At 37.1% G+C, this 18,178-nt stretch overlaps 1 pseudogene; it reads right to left on the bottom strand.

Moving 5' to 3' along the window:
• Positions 1-14,873: 14,873 nt before the first annotated feature.
• On the bottom strand, positions 14,874-15,748 carry LOC136146595 (leptin receptor gene-related protein pseudogene; annotated as a pseudogene).
• Between the last annotated feature and the right edge of the window lie 2,430 nt (positions 15,749-18,178).

The following is an 18,178-nucleotide window of genomic DNA, read 5'->3' as shown; positions in this document are numbered from 1 at the left end:
ATCTCAAAAATACACAAGAAACTCCTGAAGCTCAATTCCAGAAAAATAGGCCAAAGAACTAACCAGATATTTCTCCAAAGAAGACATGCAGATGACTAACTAATACATGAAAAGATGCTCAATGTCACTCATTATCAGAGAAATGCAGATCAAAACCACAATGAGGTACCATTACACGCCAGTCAGGATGGCTGCTATCCAAAAGTCTACAAGCAATAAATGCTGGAGAGGGTGTGGAGGAAAGGGAACCCTCTTACACTGTTGGTGGGAATGCAGACTAGTACAGTCACTATGGAGAACAGTGTGGAGATTTCTTAAAAAATTGGAAATAGAACTGCCATATGACCCAGCAATACCACTCCTGAGCATACAGCCTGAGGAAACCAGAACTGAAAGAGACACGTGTACCCCAATGTTCATCACAGCACTGTTTATAATAGCCAGGACATGGAAGCAACCTAGATGCCCATCAGCAGACGAATGGATAAGAAAGCTGTGATACATATACACCATGGAATATTACTCAGCCATTAAAAAGAATACATTTGAATCAGTTCTAATGAGATGGATGAAACTGGAGCCCATTATACAGAGTGAAGTAAGCCAGAAAGATAAACACCAATATAGTATACTAATGCATATATATGGGATTTAGAAAGATGGTAATGATAACCCTATATGCAAAACAGAAAAAGAGACACAGATGTATAGAACAGACTTTTGGACTCTGTGGGAGAAGTTGAGGGTGGGATAATCTGAGAGAATAGAATTGAAACATGTATATTATCAAGTGTGAAACAGATCGCCAGTCCAGGTTGGATGCATGAGACAAGTGCTCAGGGCTGGTGCACTGGAATGACCCAGAGGGTTGGGATGGGAAGGGAGGTGGGAAGGGGGTTCAGGATGGGGAACACATGTAAATCCATGGCTGATTCATGTCAATGTATAGCAAAACCCACTACAATATTATAAAGTAATTAGCCTCCAACTAATAAAAATAAAGGAAAAAAAATGAAGGATTTAGAATATAATATGATATCTAAGACATTTTGCAATTCTAAGATTTTCCTATATTCTAATTAAAAAATTTGAAGTAGTGAATGTTTTAAATTTGAATCAAATCATTTATTACTACTCCTTGGTTCAAATAAATAAATGTATAATGAAAGCTTATTTTGTGTTTTAAGTGTTGTACAGTATTTGCCATAGTTAATTTACCAAGAAGTCTCATAGAGGGGATCTTATCTTGGATCAGACTCTATCTTGCATTTTTAAAAGACTGCTCTCGTATTAACATCTTCTTTCTATATTAGATACCTATTAACCAGATCCACAGGAAAACCATAACTGAAATGATAGAGTTGTCTAAGTGATTATTAATCTTCATATTATTTATTGTTCAATACATCATGGATCCACCTGGCAGTCCCTCAATGGTCAAGTATATGTAAACAATTACCCTCGGGAAGGAAAAATGAAAAAGATAACCACCTCATGAGAACAATGAAGTGGCCCTCTGGCTGGTTTATCTACATATTTGTGATGCCCTTTCTCCGCTTTACTGGTCCACACGTGTCTCAGTGCACAATCCACAAAGCTTCCTGAGAAACCTCACTGCCCACGTGCTAATGCACTGAAAACCCCCAATTTCAGGTGAAGAAACTCTTAAAAGCTCAAAAACCTGAATTCTCAAATGTCCAAGATAAGTATGACTCTGTGAAGGAAAGAGCATCTCAACAATTTGTTATGTGTCTTCTTAGCTGGGATAACTGGCCCTGTTGAGGCTGCAGCCCAATGCAACTCAGGTCGATGACCATGGAGTCACTTACTGCAGACACTTATCGTGACTATGATGGCTTTATTTCTGGGCACGTGCTTGGGTACCACCTGCTCCAGGCAAGCTTGGAGGCTCATCAAATTAAGAACCCAAGTCACATAGGAACCATCCATTCAGAGAGACAGAGAGAGTTGGTTTTCTTGCCCCCAAGAGGGTAATTTTGAGGTGCCTGCTATATCTCTCTGAGCTTGGCAGCATGAAAAGCTTCATTCACTGACAGCAGTAAGCTGTTTAATAAGGCACACCTTATTGGCTTCCTTCCTATCTTATCTCATTTTCCACTCTTCCCTATTTCTTCCCAATTCTTCTCAAATAAATGATTTGTACTCAAATCATTATCTCAGTGTCTGCTACTGAGGGAAACCAACCTAAGAATCAAGGTCATCCCATAAATCCCTCTTAAATGGTCCCACTGTTTTCCACTTATGCTATTTTTTCTTGAGATATCCAAAACCTTATACCTGTAAGTTTTATATCATGTCCCATTTATATGCATCTTTAATCACTATGCCCCAAATAAGACATTTCCTCTAGCATTTAGAAAAGATTGTTTCATTTTTGTGTTCATCATCAGAGGAACTAATTGACTTTCATTGCAGAGATATAAAAAAAAAGAGATATCTTTAAAATACGGGATCCCATTTAGCATGGTGAAATGTTCAAACTTTCAAAACAAGGCAGGTTGAGGGAACAAAACGTTAGAGTACCCTTCTCATAATCAGTTCATATAATCCTTTAGTGACTCTGGCAGGTTTATCCCCCGACTTTATTTCCTCCCTCCGTCATTTTAGTCCTACCAGTGGAAGAAAATATTGCTTATCTGATTTGATCAAGCATCTAAAATTGAAGGACTTTTTTTGCAATGGTTTCTTTAACAGTAGAGGGAGCTTTTAGCTAGTATGGAACAGAATATCAGAGAAATGAAACATTATGGTTCTTCCAAAATATGCTTTTAGAATAATTATACAGTCTCTGAGTCCATTTTCATGGATGACATGGTATCTTTTAACTTCTTATAGTTAAACAACACGCTGGAAATAGAGTTATTGCTTTTTGCTGACTTTACTGAGGTGATCTGGCTTCTATTGTGTTACTAAATGTGGCTTATATCTTGCAACAGTATGAGACTATTCTAGAGCTCTTGTAATTAGGTTACAATGGTCTGCTTTGCATTTCCTAAGGAAATAGATCTTTGCAAACAGTTGTGAAGAATGCATACAACAATGAAATATATAATTCAAAAAATAAATAAATAAGAAAGTGTGAATTAGCCTGATAGTCAAAGAATGAGGACTATAGTGATATGCATACACATTTTTTGTGTACATCCTGAAGGCAAAAACATTCTGAATAATTAACCATAAGTGAAAAGACTTAAATTCTATATTAAGTTTACCTCATTTCTAAGATATTTCAGTGTAGAATGAGAATATAAATTGCTTTCACATTCTAGTTAAATAATTTATTATTTCATTAAGCATCTAGATGTGAAGTTTTGTATGAACACAGATCCCTTAAATCATACTCAATGACCTGATAGTATAAAAATGCAGAGTGAAGAGGGGGAGAAAAATGGATACAGGAGAATTGTTTTCTTATAGGAAGCCACATCCTTTCTTTGACTATTTTGTGATATATATTACATAATCTTTGTTTAGAGTCCCACTGACACAGCATTCCTTTCTGACACTATTTATAGAGAGGAGTGAAAGTAGCACTGCTTTGCAGTAATAAAACCTAGGCTCAAACAGGAAGGATATTAACATTTATTGAATATATACTATGTCTCAGACTTTTTATTAGGTATGCTGCATTTATTATCCAGCTTAATTTAACCCTCAGAACAACATTATGATGCATCATAAATCTAGATACAAGTGTGCTTTAGAAATAGAATCTCTGGGTTAGAATAAAAACTACAATTTCTGGGCTGTACAGTCTTGGGAAAGTCATTTAACTTCTCTGTGCTTCAGTTGTAAAACTGAGAAAAAAAAAAACTGAAGATAATAATGGCATAATTGCATTATAGAGTTATTATGAGGATTAAATATGTTCTTGTATCTAATGTGCTTAGTTTATTGTCTAGCAAATAACAAGAACTAAACTTCATAGGTGCTTTAGTCCACCCAGTTTCATTTTGAAATGAAAAGTTTATTAGAAGGTTAATGGCAATTGTACAGGATATTTTTCCAATTGGAAAATATTACATTAGTTAAGATTTGCTTCTGGATCTGTTTAAATAGGTATCCCTTGCTTTTATATTGGGCTTCTTTGATGGCTCAGATGGTAAAGAATCTGCCTGCAATGCAGGAGACCTGGGTTTGGTCGCTGGGTAGGGAAGGCAGCCTGGAGAAGGGAATGGCTAACCACTCCCGTATTCCTGCCTGGAGAACTCCATGGACAGAGGAGCCTGGCAGGCTCTTGTATTATAAAATCATGAGTCATGAAACTACCCAGCATTCTAGAATAAAAAGAGGCAAAGGATAATTAGAGCTCAATGTCTGTGACAGAGAAGACTTTCAATGCATATTTGCATAGCAGATGAATGAATGCATAAGTTAATAATATGTCTGACTTCTGACTCTTTCCATTATATCAGTTTGCTTCTAGCTCAGTTGCTATGCATATCAATTGAAGAAAAAAACTTTTGATCTCCTTTGACAAGTCAGATGAGTGTTATCATCTGTCCTGTCAACTGCAACCCCATTATGGGTCTCTCAGATGATAAATAAGGTGGATTATGGACAAAGTATTTTAAAAACCTTAGCTCACCATTTAGGGGCATGCTCTTACCTGACAGGAAATACAGTGCATATTAAAAAACTGAATCTTGCTAGGTTCATGACTTTGTAATTATTTAGCCATCATAAACTTTGGTCACCTGAACTGACTCATTTTAAAGACCCTGATGCTGGGAAGATTGAAGGCAGGAAGAGAAGGGGATGATAGAGGATGAGATGGTTGGATGGCATCACTGACTCAATGGACATGAGTTTGAGCAAGCTCCAGGAGTTGGTGATGGACAGGGAAACCTGGTGTGCTGCAATCCATGGGGTTGCAAAGAGTCTGTCACCAACTCTTGGAGCTTGCTCAAACTCATGTCCATTGAGTTGGTGATGCCATCCAACCATCTCTTCCTCTATCATCCCCTTCTCCTGCCTTCAATCTTTCTTAGCATCAGGGTATTTTCTAATAAGTTAATTCATTGCATCAGGTGGTCAAAGTATTGGAGCTTCATCATCAGTCTTTTCAATGAATATTCAGGACTGATTTCCTTTAGGATTGACTGGTTTGATCTTCTTGCTGTCCAAGGGACTCTCAAGAGTCTTCTCCAACACCACAGCTCAAAAGTATCAATTCTTCAGCACTCAGCTTTCTTTACAGTCCAACTCTCATATCTATACATGACTACTGGAAAAGCCACATATGTTTATAATATATATATATATGTACATATATATATATGTATACATATGCATATATACAGTTGTTGTTCAGTTTCAAGGTCATGTCCAACTCTTTGTGACCCCAAGGACTGCACCTCACCAAACTTTCTTGTCCTTCCCTATCTTCCAGATTTTGCTCAAATTCATGCTCATTGCATCAGTGATGCATCTAACCATCTCATCTTCTGTCTCCCTCTTCTCCTTTTGCCTTCAATCTTTCCCAGCATGAGGGTCTTTTCCAATGAACCATCTCTTTGAATCAGGTGTATATAATATATATAAATGGAATATTTTTCAGCCTTTACAAAAAAAAAAAAAACAAGTTTATGTATGCATCAACATAGATGAACTTGGTAGATACTATGCTAAATAAAATAAGCTAGTCACATAAAGACAAATACTGCTTAATTTCATTTGTATGAGGTATCTAAAATAGTCAAACTCACAGAAATAGAGAGTAGAATTGTAATTGCCACAGACTGGAGGAAGGGGAGCATAAGGAGTATCTGTTTAGTAAGTAAAGTTTAAGTTACTCTAGGCAAAAAAAAAAAAAAAAAAAAAAAAAAATTTCTGGGGCCACCCAGTCAGCGAAGAGCTAACTCATTTGAAAAGACCATGATGCTGGGAAAGACTGAGGGCAGGAGGAGAAGGGGATGACAGAGGATGAGATGGTTGGATGGCATCACCAACTCAATGGACATGGGTTTGAGTAGACTCCGGGAATTGGTGATGGACAGGGAGGCCTGGTGTGCTGCGGTTCATGGGGTCACAAAGAGTTGGACACGACTGAGCGACTGAACTGAACTGAACTGTACAGCATTGTGCCTATAGCTAGCAATGCAGTATATTGTACTCAAAAATTTAAGGTCAGACTCATGCTGTTTTCTTACTACAATAAAAAGTAGCACATATTAATTGACTTAAATAGTCATAGATATTGTAAATAAGTTACCAATTTTGAAAATTGCATTTTTTGAAATGCTCATGATTTCTTTAATAATCCTGAAGATTCATTGTTCATGCAGAATTCCACCAGTAACTGTCAGAAAGTGATGACTTTAAAAATTATCACATTTAATCCTCTAATATACCTGCAAATATTATGTTTTTTGAGACTAGGAACCTGATGTTCAAAAAAATAAGTTACAAATTCAAGGTCACACTGCAATTAAATATTGAAACAAGTGATCTGAGCCTCATAACCAGTAAATCACAAAACAGGGAGGCTTCGTATAACCTAAGAATATCCAAGAGATGAAGAAAGCCATGTTTACTCACTAAGACTTGAAAATCAAGTCAAATGTGATATCCTTGTCTACATAGTTCGATTTTTTTTTTTTTACTCTGCTTTCAACATTTCCTAATTTTAATAATAATTTAACAACTATTTTGATAAGTATTATGAACACTTAAGTTGCAATCTAATAATGAGATAAAATTCATATTCTAATGATTATAATACAGGGACGTGCCATAAATACATTCAACTAAGACAAAACATTCTAAAATAATTCAGAATGAAGAAAGGGCATTTCAACTTGTCTAATCATAAATAGCTGTTATCATCAGGGAGCTCAGATGTTGTTTAAGGCAGAAAAGAAAGAAGGATTATGAAACAAGGTGTGTACTTAGCTACTAAAATACTTAGATTCACACTGCAGAGTTTTGGGAAAAATAAAAGTATATAAGCAGGTTAAGGATAGACTGGATACAGTTCAGAATTCTAGGCTTTGATTTTAGATTTTGTGGTTGTAACCGATACTGTGTTGAGCAGTGCAGACTCAGCATTATGAATGAGAATTGTGTTTCCATCTGCTGGGGGTGCTGGTGGCAGACAGTACTCATCCATCAAGTTCTTTTCCAGGGGCAGCACTGGTCCAATGACTGGTGGGTTTGGCTAAACAAATTTGGTTTCTTTATCTTATGGCAGAAAGTGAAGAGGAATTAAAGAACCTCTTGATGAAAGTGAAAGAGGAGAATGAAAAAGCTGGCTTAAAACTCAACATTCAAAAAACGAAGATCATGGCATCTGGTCTGATCACTTCATGAAAAATAGATGGGGACACAATGGAAACAGTGAGAGACTTTATTTTCTTGGGCTCCAAAATCACTGCAGATGGTGACTTCAGCCATGAAATTAAAAGACATTTGCTCCTTGGAAGAAAAGCTATGACAAACCTAGACAGCATATTAAAAAGTTGAGATATTACTTTGCTGATGAAGGTCCATCTAGTCAAAGCTATGGTTTTTCCAATGGTCATGTATGGATGTGAGAGTTGGACCATAAAGAAAACTGAGCATCAAAGAATTGATGCTTTTGAAATGTGGTGTTGGAAAAGACTCTTGAGAGTCCCTTGGACTGCAAGGAGATCCAACCAGTCCATCCTAAAGGAGATCAGTCCTGGGTGTTCATTAGAAGGACTGATTCTGAAGGTGAAACTCCAATACTTTGGCTACCTGATGTGAAGAACTGACTCATTGGAAAAGACCCTGATGCTGGGAAAGATTGAAGGCAGGAGCAGAAAGGGACAACAGACGATGATATTGTTGGATGGCATCACCAACTCTATGGACATGAGTTTGAGCAAGCTCCAGGAGCTGGTGATGGACAGGGAAGCCTGGTGTGCTGCAGTCCATGAGGTCGCAAAGAGTTGGACATGACTGAGCCATTGTACTGAACTGAACCACAATCCAGGATAAAGTTGATGGGTTTAACTCAGCTGTTATGATCGCATGGTGGTCTAACTCACTCTGGTTAGTCTTGTGTATGTCCCTTCTGCCTCAGGTGTTTATCTGGGAGTGTGAGCACACACACACACACATATGCACAGTTTGCTTACACAAATAAAAATCACCTTAGCTTGGTTTCTTAGGTTTGAGTAGAATGGTTTAATTCTGAAGTATTTCTATATATTCACAAACAAGTAGACACCGATACAGCTTTTGCTCAGATCTATACCCTTAATGCATGGGTGTCACATGCACACTGTAAGCTAGGTATCACATACACATTGTAAACTAAAGGTAGAAGCTATGTCTTTTTAAAGTGACTTGTGTGCGTGCTAAGTCACTTCAGACTCAGTGCAACCTTATGGACTGCAGCCTGCCAGGCGCCTCTGTCCATGGGATTCTCCAGGCAAGAATACTGGATTGGTTGCCATGCTCTCCTCCAGGGGATCTTCCCAACCCAGGGGTTGAACCTGTATCTCTTACGTCTACCAGCATTGGCAGGTGGGTTCTTTAGCATCCCCCAGGAAGCCAAGTCTACTTATTTCTCACTTACTCTAAGATAACTTGTCAAGTACAAATTTTGTATTATCACTAGAGTAATTCAACCATTCACTCAAAAGTCTGTGCCCTACTCTGTGTCAGACAGTAAAGCGAGCATAGGAATTGAAGTTAACAAACAGCTTCTGTGTTCATCAAAGAATGTGTGACCTGGTGTCACTGTAGGCCTGGTCCTCACAATAGCACCCTGACATGCTAGTTTTCAGGGATGAGTGGGGATCAGAAAGGAAAAAGTCAAAGTTTTTCCTTGCATAGTTTTAGGAGTTGTTCCTATACCTTCTCATATTGGCCCTTTAGGAACTCCTACCGTGTAGCGATAACTCATGGATAGCTGATGGTCCATGTGTGGGAAGCACCTTCATCAGAATTGGTACCAGGAAAAAAAAATCTAAGAACTTTATGTTTAACATTTTCATTTGAGATTAATGGCTAACAATTATGCTTACTCCCTTTTAGTTTAGAAAGTGTTGATCTCAGGGACATTCTTATTGTATTCTTAACAGGAAGAAGAGAAAGTATCAACATATTTTGTTCCTGAATGAGACCTGTCTGCTTTATATTCAGTCTCTTTGGAAGCTCCAAAGAGCCCTCTGAGGTTAATATCTTATGCTAATATCTCATTAGAGTGGTCAGGTCATGGGGTCTAAATTTATCATGAGTTATTAATAAATTTGTGCCTCTGCTCTCTACTGAATTTGTGAACTGTAAGTTTGTTTCTTCTTCTGTAAAATGTGATGGATAATAAAATGTGCTGACTACAATGCATGGTTTTAAGTAATGAGAAAATTTATTCAAGGCCCTAGTTCATAGCCTAACATATACAAGCTCTTAAAATGTCAGTTTTGGCACAATTCTTATTTTAAAATGAAAATGAACTTTGGAGCAATGAAGAGATTTATGAAATTAAACAAAAACTAGTACCACAGTCCAGTTGAATTTCAATTTCATCCTTTATGTTTTGAATTTGCTTCCAAAGTTTTCATTATTTATTGCTTAGCTCAAAGAAACTCTCATCTTTTTCTTTAATCAGATTTAGTATTCTCAAACTATGATTTACTGTTTAAAGGTTGTGGTAAATAAAAGAGTAATAGTCAGCAGGATATAATACAGCTCTACAATCCTGGGTACAATCAATCTATACTTGTAATCTTAGACTTTTGGATTAAAAGATGAAATCTATCCAATACATATGAAAACTATTTAGACTCTTCTATGTGTTGGATTTTAAAGTCCTGAGAATGTGTCTAATGTATTATCAAGGCCAGCATGAGCCATGACATATATCAGAAACTCAATAAATATTGCAAAATAAGTTTGGACTCCAGATAATACATTAATTTGGGCAATATAATAAATTATGTCTATGACTAGACCATCAATTTGATGATGGACATTAACAAGGTCATTATCACAGCTATAATTTACCAATTATCTTCTCTGCAATATTATAATATCATCAAGTTTGAATTATTCTCAGATAAATTATTTTAGCTCTAAAATTACTGAAGGAAAAGATTTTCAGGAGAATGACTGATGTGGATAACCATCCAAATAAATAATGAGGAGAATTTTTCCCATATACTTGGATAGTCATCTATTTCAGGGGAAAAAATGATTTATGTGAGGAAGTAAATATGCAATCTTTTGCTGAAGTGGTGATTAGCATGAAGTAGAACGTAATATTACTCTACTATAGCTAGCATTGTGACATAAAATTGAGGTTTAATGTCTGTCCCTTTTTTTCTTCAAAGGTAGCCTTGATTCGACTATCATTTAGTATGAAGAACATCAAATGATTCATACAGACTGATCCTTTTAATCATTTGTAATTTTTTTTTTAGCTAGTTAAGATTCTGATTATTTTAAGAATATCAGCAATCATGTTTGATTTTTAGTAAGACTTGTTTTCTTATCTTGACATGATTTTAATGATCATATGTTGTATTTGAGATGGATTGTACAGTTTCTGGGCTTCCCTCATGGTTCAGATGGTAAAGAATCCACCTGTAGTGTGGGAGACCTAGGTTCAATCCCTGGGTAAGGAAGATATTCTGGAGGAGGGCATGGCAACCCACTCTAGTAATGTTGCCTGGAGAATCCCATGGACAGAGAAGCCTGGCGGGCTACAGTCCATGGGGTTACAAGGAGCTGGACATGACTGAGCGACTAAACAAAGCACATATTGTTTCTGCTTAAACAACATTCTGGTTCATTTCTGACATAAAAACAAGAAAATACCTTACAGCATCATGGCAGAATATGTAGTTTCACGGATAGGTAATGATAGATCTAGAATAATCAGGGTAGACAGACAGATCAATCAAGATATTAGCCTTTAAAAGTATATAATATACCCAGTGACACAAGCCTGAACTGTATGAATGAGTTTGGCAATTTCTCCCTCTCTCACACTCTGTATCTGAATTTTCAGAGCACTTTGAGTTGTCTTCAAAATTTCTCTCCAATACATTTGTGTCTATATTATTAAACTAGAACAGGCTAAAAAGTCTCTTGGGTGAACAAACTCCATATGCACTCTCGTCTCTCTCTAGTATATTTCATGAATGAAGTGAAGTGAAGTGAAGTGAAATCGCTCAGTCGTGTCCGACTCTTTGCGACCCCGTGGCCTGTAGCCTACCAGACTCCTCCATCCATGGGATTCTTCAGGCAAGAGTACTGGAGTGGGTTGCCATTTCCTTCTCCAGGGGATCTTCCCAACACAGGGATCGAGCCAAGGTTTCCTGCCTTGCAGGCAGATGCTTTACCCTCTGAGCCACCAGGGAAAAGTGATATTTTAAAATGGAAATATAAATATTTTGCATCTGGCTTTGTGCTGAAAAGCATTCAGCAGCTTCCTATTGATCGTAGGCAAATGCACAAAATGTTTACTGTGGTCTTTGAGACCTTCAGTAATATGACCCCAACTCTCTTTACAATTCTTATCCATATCATTCTCTCTCACCTCTCTTATGTATCTTTAAAGTTTCCTTCAAATAGACATGATTTCTGTCATCACAAAACATTGAAACGTACTCCTTCATTTGCCTCAAATACTCTATGCCTCTTCTCTATGACACAACACATTTGGCTAGATAGAATAGTACATAGTTCTCAGCTCAATTTTTGTTTCCTGCTTAAAGCTCTCTTGAAATCTAGTAATACTCTATCACATAACTTATATCACTTAGTATTTTCATTTAACAATATTTTAAAAATTATTCCCATATTAGTGTGTTTGTGCAAGTGCTTGACTAGTGCCACTCACTGCACCATTGGACTTTTGACTTCATGAAGAAGAAACCATGTTTATTTTCCTCACTGTTGTATCTTTAGTGCTTTATATTATACTAACCATATAATAGCTCTCAGTATATACCTGCTTTCTAGTGAGATGACTGAATGGATAGTTGAACAAGTGGGTAAATAAACTAATGCAGTAGAAGTAAATATTATTTGCAAATTGTTAATCTACCCTTTGTTATAAGATTGGCTTTGTCTAAGGAAATATTTCCCTAGAATGTGTATACATATGCAGTAGACTTGAACTCAACCCACAGCTTATAGTTGATTGACTGATCTGAGTTGAGCAGAATCAGCAGATGCAGAATTGGCCCCACACCTATATGAGTGAGAAATAAATTCTTTGCATAAGCAACTTGAAGTTCAGGTCATTTTCAGTAACAGCTGATTGACTGTTGTGCAGTCATTCAGCCATGTCTGACTCTTTGTGACTACACGGACTGAAACATGCCAGGCTTCCCTGTCCTTCACCGACTCCTGGAACTTGCTCAAATTCAAGCCCATCAAGTCAGTGATGTCATCCAACCATCTCATCCTCTGTTGTCCCCTTCTCCTCCTGCCTTCAATGTTTCCGAGCATCAGGGTATTTTCCAAGGAATCAGTTCTTTGCATCAGGTGGTCAAAGTATTGGAGCTTCAGCTTCAGTATCAGTCCTTCCAATGAATGTTCAGGACTGATTTCCTTTCGGATTGACTGGTTGGATCTCCTAGCAGTCCAAGGGACTCTCAAGAGTCTTCTTCAACACCACAATTCAAAAGTATCAATTCTTTGGCACTCAACTTTCTTTATAGTCCACCTTTGAAATCCGTACACGACTACTGGGAAAACCACAGCTTTGACTAGACAGACCTTTGTTGTTATAGTTGATAACAAGATCATTAATAAAATTAATAAAATGCAATAATCTAATAATTTTGTAAGCTATATAAACCATATGTAATTATACTATATAAATATAATTATATATTGTCATTATGACATATATTTAATTGCATCTTGATCTCTAAATAAAAAAAAATTATTCTGATACTCACTAAAAGATTCATTCAAGTTTATAATAAAGAAAGTTTGTTGAACTCTTTTGCACTTATTAAAAAGATTGCCTTCCTTATTTTAACTCTATAGTTTTTCAAGTTACAGCAATACTACACAGTACTGATATATTCTTTGTAGTTAAGTATATGCACTAGGAATTGTATAGATTCCTTGAAGTTCTTGATTTCATCTAAAAAATATCCTTTGTTTGGCAGAGAAATGTTTTGGAAACAGAAATGAAGTCCAGATTTTATTCTCACTAGTTCCCTTCTTAGAATTGAAGAGTAATTGGAACAATAAGCTTATGCTCTATAGCACTCACTGTACTGCTTAAGCAAATTGCTGTTACTTCTCAGAAGAAGGCAGCTTGTAGAGTGATAACCCACAGGGCATGTGTTTCTGATGAATGGCAAGTGTGGGATGCCTCAGTCATTAAAAACTCCAGGCAGAATCTATTCCTAGAAACACATGCTGAGGCTCACAGGCAGTGGTACATAATAGTAAGAAACGAATAGGAATTATCATTTTTTATAGCACATACATTTCAAGTTTTCCAGAAGGATGTATTTTAAATTCACTGGTTTCTGAATGCTTTGTCATATCAACATAGTTTTTTTAGTCTCTTTGTGGACTTCAAACTTTGAGAAACATTAAAGATCATCTAATCAAGTTTTCTAAAAGTTCTGAGGACTTAAAAATATACTGGTGCCCAAGCCTAACCTAGATAAATTCTGGTTATTGGACTCAGGCATAAATACTTTTTTAAAAAAACTCCTAGGTCCATTTTTTTTTAAACTTTTGTGTTAAAAGTGAAGTTTATTACAATACAGTAAGTGCAAGTGTTATTAAAAATGCTGGTTAAAATCATAAAGTGTCTATATCACTTTTCTAGTATAAATATTGGAAATAACAACTTTAATAATTCTATAAGTACACAGTACATTGAAAACATAAAATCACATACAAGGCTAAATATCACTGCACATTATCATTTTAGGTATCATTTTTCTGATCCCAGCATCATTCGAGAATACAAAGGGGTTACAAATGTCAAGGTTTCAGTGTTTTGAATGTATGTCAGTTATCACACATTAATAATGCTTTAAAATCATTGCTTATAGTCTAATCAAGTGGCTCTAGTTCCAATAATTCCTTTTCTTGATAGGTCTTGGACAAAAAGTTGAGCTAGAAAAGCTGTGGTTTCAAAACCTAGGATGACATTAATTCTCAATGATTCATTTAAAACTGGCATAAAGTGTTATCAAAAGTCCTATAGGACATGGAAGACAATAAGTACATCACATGTAAATAAAATTAAGCAGCTCACCCTCTGCTTGCTTACTTGGCTCCATGTCTCTGTAGAAAGGAGAAGCTGAGCCATAAAGAAGTGCTGGCCAATCAGAACTGCTGGGAGTGTGTGTTTTTGAAGGGTTAGGGGGACTGGTGAAGGTGGGTAGGGAACAGCACAGGGAAAGACTTGGGGAGAAATGTCAGACTATAAAGGGAAATTAAACAGTATTACTTGTCCACTCCTCCCCGTCCTGCTGAAGCAGGGGACAGTTCCAGTCCAGCCTCCATCCACTGTCTCCCAGCAGGGGCTCTGATCCCCCCCACCATGAAGACAGCATTTGCTTTTCAGACAATGTGAAGCCATGGCTGTTCGGTACTGAGAACACTTCCCAAACCTCAGGAACAGCCTATAAATTATAGGTTTGGACACTGCACAAACCAAGGAGAATTTGAACTAGGCCTCAACATGAATAGAAGGGGAAACAGCTTTTACAAACAGCTAATGCCCACACAGGCTAAGTGGTTCAGCCAAGGGGACAGCAATGCTTATTTCTTCATGAACATGCTTCTCACTTTCATGTGCATAGCATTCACTTGGGATCTCATCAAAGTGAGCTAAGTTGGAGGTGGGGCCACAGGTTCTGCATTTGTAGTTAAGCTCCTATGGACCACACTTTGAGATGCTGATGCTCCTAGCCTCTGGACCATACTTTGAGAAGCAAGAGTCTGCAACATAAAGACGGGGCCACAAGTATATGCTGGAAGTCCTGAGGAGAGCTGAGATAACCCCAGTGTTATAGACCCACCCAAACGCATTCCTGGGCTACAGCTGGAGACGTGGCACAGAGTGGGCAAATGTATGTTGACGTATTTGCTGACAGCACCATACTATGACTATATGAACAGCTGAACAACAAAACTCAACTTGAGTGAATGGAGAAGTCTACTGGTTGGGAATAAAACTAGCCTTTTCCCCTTATAGTCCTCCTTAAAGTGAACATGATTACAAAGGTATAAAACACCAGCGTATTAAATTTCATAGTAAAAGGTCACATGTGCACACATATACATACAGCATGAATTCTAAGAAATTAAATGCATTTTATCAGGATAAAGCAGGGGCTACCTCTGCTCCCAGCTAAAATCATCTCCTCTTCCAAATACAAGGAAGAACCCTTGAATTGTAAGGAAAATCACTGCATTGCCTGCCAGCACCAGGCCACCGGCTCCCCATTTGATCACAGACACACGAGCACGAATAACAGGAAATCCAAAGGCAGAAGCAACAATTCCTGTAGTGAAAAAATAAGCCAGCTCCCGACAGGCAATGCTCGTTGCATCGGAGTCATATATTGCTCATTTGGCAATGAAATGGGGGATGGGAGAGATGGCGTGGAAAATCAGGACAAACAAGGGCCAGTAAACGCCATAATCCTCTAAGGCACATCCCAGCATCAGAAAAGTCAGCCCAATAGCCCCACTGAAAGATAATGCCACAAGAGCTTTAACGCCAGCCATGTCTCCCGAGCTGGGACCGCGGGTGCTTCCGGCTTCCGGCTTCCGGCCACGGCCCCAGCCCCGCCCAAGGCCCGGCCCAGGGCCGTACCTCCCTAGGTTCATTTTAACATGCATTCAAGTTTAAGAATCTTGATTCTAGTTTAACTCCTTAATGTAATAAGGGTGGGAATTGAAGTTCAAAGAGGTAGAATGATTTACCCACAGTGACTGAAGAAATTAGTAAAACTTTTAGTGAGACCCAGTCAGTTCCACAGCATAATATTTCTTCTAACAGAAGGAGAAAAATCTCCTCTTAATTGGCATTCTTATACCTATAACTCCATTCATTCATATTAGCAGACATCATGCTGAAGTTGAAATTCAAGCTCACAGTACTGCTAAAAACATGCTCTATTATTTTCCTTTTATGTAGATATTTGTAATTTAAGATAGAAAATATTATCTCGGAAATATTAAGGCCAAAATAAAAATTATTTCATATCTAAGGTAATATAATGACATAATATGCCTGACCTGCACTGTTTCCACTAGATACAGACCAGGAGTTGATTTTTATACCTATTGAATAATTAAATATCCCCATAATAGCTGAAAACGTTCATAAGCAGGTCTCTTAACATTTCTTTTACATATGATGAAGAGTATGCAGAGGACAAGTAAAAGAACAAAGAATTGCTTGCAAATGTGAAGTAACAGTCAAACTGGTGTGAATCTTAGTGAAATGTATATATAGAAATGTTTGTAGAAATGAAAGTGAGTAAATACTGAGAGGGAGTCCAAAAGGAATACATATTGTCTTTGCAAATTAAACTTTTATAGATTAACATAGTTATAATTGGTGGTGAATTAAAGTATTTTGAATCTTTTTTACCAAATCCTGCTATCGATAAGAGTTATATTATAAATAAAGCAAACATCTTAAAATAAAGAAACAGCAAGCCACTACAGTATTCTTTCCTGGAGAATCGCACGGACAGAGGAGCCTTGCAGGCTACAGTCCATGGGATAGCAAAGGCGGGGACATGACTGAGCGACCAACACATTGACCTTTGACCTATGGAAACATAAAACAAAGAGGATTAAACACAAGAATCCACAATTACTATTTTCAAAACTTCTTTCTCTTTCAAAAGGAAAGAAAGAAAGTGAAGTCGCTAAGTCCTGTCCAACTCTTTGCTACCCCATGGACTGTAGCCTACAAGTCTCCTCCATCCATGGGATTGTTTCCAGGCAAGAGTACTGGAGTGGGTTGCCATTTCCTTCTCCAGGGGATCTTCCTGACCCAGGGATCAAACCCGGGTCTCCTGCACTGTATGCAGACGCTTTACCGTCTGAGCCACCCAGGAAGTCAACATATTTTAATTCTGCATAGTATCTTTCAGTATATCATATTATCATGCAGACTTGTGTTTTCCACATATCCGATTCATGCACACATTTGTCACAATAAGGAGTAAAGACATTGACATTACAGGATAATGAATATCTCTGCTAATACTAAAATGCTCACTGGCCGAAAGCACCTATTGGTATCTTTGGCAAAATGAATCATGTTATTAAAAATGATAATAACATCGTAAGCAGCTAATGTTATCTAAGTCATATGGCTGCTTCTTCTTTTTTTTTTTTTTTTTTTGCTGTGTTTCTAAATGTATCTCTGTGAAAGCCGAGGATGCCTAATGCCCGTTTCTGTGAAACAAGGTCATTTTTAATGAACAAAAGTTAATTAGGCCCAAATGTATCTCTTTTGGTGCAACTGGTGCTATCACAATTTGAAAAGCCTCAGACTGCTGGGCATAGGGAGGAAAAATTAGAAGTGTATCTCACTAACAATGTCAATCTAGTGGTTTTAATGAAAGAAATTCCACTGGGAGCTAAGAAAAAGAAATATGAAAGACCTAGAATTTATTTAAGGAGAAAGAGGACAGGAAATATGCAGAATGAGGATAAGCAAATTATAAACTAGAAATAGAATGTATAATAAAAAATGGTTATAGAGGGTAATTGAATATAAATGTTAAGCAGTTTCTACAACATCACTAAGAGCAATAGTTAATATACTAATTAAATGCATAGCACATGCAGGCATGCACACACACACAAAATACTGAAATAGAAACTTTTTGACAGTCTCAGTTAATCCACATATCAGCACAACCTGGGTCTGATTCAACCAAGGATTTTTGGTTCACTTATTACTGCAACATGTTAGAAAGATTTCCTTTCCTATTTCTTCTAAATGTTGGTTATTTTATTTTTCAGTTGAAATATTTTTAGATTAACCTGTCAGTTTCTTGCCATAGGGATATAATCATCCATTTTTAGAGAATAAACAGAATGAAAATGGATTTTTACATGGTATAATAGATGTGGAAAAATGAGTGAGTTTATTACCATAGGTTGAACCACGTAAAACTGTTTTTTGTATGTCAAAAATTTTCAATTATCAGCAATTCCATGTAAT

This window comes from Muntiacus reevesi, chromosome 14, assembly GCF_963930625.1.
Source record: "Muntiacus reevesi chromosome 14, mMunRee1.1, whole genome shotgun sequence".
NCBI classification, from domain to species: domain Eukaryota; kingdom Metazoa; phylum Chordata; class Mammalia; order Artiodactyla; family Cervidae; genus Muntiacus; species Muntiacus reevesi.
The sequence above is the reverse complement of the archived record's forward strand: the minus strand, read 5'-3'. Positions and strand labels throughout refer to the sequence as shown.